General features: G+C 38.5%; 1 pseudogene; it reads left to right on the plus strand.

Annotated features, from left to right (window-relative positions):
• LOC18783478 lies at nucleotides 363–1346 on the plus strand (annotated as a pseudogene).

Below are 2013 nucleotides of genomic sequence, written 5' to 3' on the forward strand. Positions count from 1 at the left end.
TTGTTGAAAGATTTTTTACCTTGGCCAATGACATCGAGCCACATTTGTGTTTGCATAATCTATAAAAATAAAAAATTGAAAATGCAAGAAAATTTCATTTAAAAAAAAAAAGGACATTATATTTAATAAAACGGCAATTACAAATAATTTACCTCAATGGCAAGATTTTCGCCGTTTCAAACGTTGTCCCTCGCTTTTACCAATGCATCTCACCATTTCCTTAACTCTTTATTCAAAAAAATTCATTACTAGCCAAAGCCATTTTTGTACGAGCGGAACTTGATCTTTTTCTCCACGAGGCTTTTCCACAACATATTCGAAACCAAAAGCATTTCTTGCTACTATAGCTAGCATCAATGGAAATGGCAATGGTATCATCAAAATTTCATTTTTGTTGCTTCATAATCACTACCCTCATCCTCTTTCCTCTCCTCTCAAATGCATCATCGTCAAGAAACCGCAACACAGAAACATCATTTGAGTTTCTTGCCCATCTTAAGGGGTGTCAAAAGGGTGACAAAGTTGAAGGCATCCAAAACCTCAAAAGCTACCTTCAAAAATTTGGTTACTTGAATGGCCAGTCAAACAATGATGCTAATTTTGACGACGAATTGGAGTCAGCCATCAAAACTTACCAAATCACTTACAACATCGAGGCCACTGGAACGTTGGATGGTGAAACTGTATCAAGTATGATGCTGCCTCGATGTGGTGTGTCAGATATCATCAATGGCACCACCTCCATGATATCATCAGGAAAGAAACTGCACATGCACCAGCACGCAGCACCAGCCTCACCACTACGATGGAGGACTCACAGTTTCTCAATATTCTTACTTCCCAGGAAACCCAAAATGGCCAGCGTCTAAGACTTTAAGTATCGCCTCACCTATGCTTTTCTTCAAGGCTACCCAGTTGAGGCCATGGAGCCAGTTGGACGTGCATTTAAAACATGGGCCAACAGCACAATGTTCAGGTTCACTCAGGTCAAAAGCTATCCGAGGATAGATCTGAAGATCAGTTTTCAGAGGCGTAATCATGGAGATGGCTATCCGTTTGATGGCCCAGGCGGGACCCTAGCCCATGCATATACACCAAGAGATGTGTCATTCTCTGGTCTCATCCTTCTCTCTTCACAATAACTCTCCTACTCATCATCCTCCTTTCTCTCCTCTCTCCCATCCCATGCAACGTCGTCAGAAATGAACCCACAAAAAAAAAAAAAACATCATCACCCACCATTCTTCCAATGATGATGCTTTTGACAACGTCTTAGAGTTAGAGTCAGTCAGCCATCAAAACCTACCAGCTCAATTACCAGCCAGTACCTGGAACGATAGACGCCAAAACCGTATAAAAAAATCATGCTCATGAGGTGTGGGCTTTGCATGAAATTGGACACTTGCGCATATAGCTCTGTTGAAGGAGCTGTCATGTTCCCTTTTTCCGTTCCATCCGCACTGGATATACCGAGAATTTGCATGCGGATAACTTGTTGCAAAACTTGTCTTGATGATCGAGAAGAATGCTCAAATATGGGCCTTCTCTAGATACTTTTGGTTGTGGGTTGAAGAAGAAAACCTGGCATTGCCTAAAACTAATGTGGACATAAAGCCCAACATTTCTTTTATGTGACCTCCTCTATATATATACTATATAATAATAATAAAAACTAGTTGGTAAAAGAAATATATATCTAAGTTTTTATTTTTTTAGGATCTTACACGGATGCTAATACTATGACTTGAATCTAGGACCTTTCTTGAGAGGAGCATTTGCTCCAAACCACTATACTAGTGGGTCATTTGCCTAATTTTTTGTTTTTTAATTTAATATGGAACAGGTAAATTTTATTGTCAAATAGCATCATAAAGTTTTTTTTTAATTTTATAAAAAGCATTCCTCTAGCTAGCTAGCATATATGTGATAGTAATTAGAGCAGTAAAGAGATAGCATGCTAAAAAAAGGTAATTTTTAAAATTTAAAAAAAAAAACCTTTGGGAGCTTGAAGAG

The sequence above is a fragment of the Prunus persica genome, chromosome G3, assembly GCF_000346465.2.
Source record: "Prunus persica cultivar Lovell chromosome G3, Prunus_persica_NCBIv2, whole genome shotgun sequence".
NCBI classification, from domain to species: domain Eukaryota; kingdom Viridiplantae; phylum Streptophyta; class Magnoliopsida; order Rosales; family Rosaceae; genus Prunus; species Prunus persica.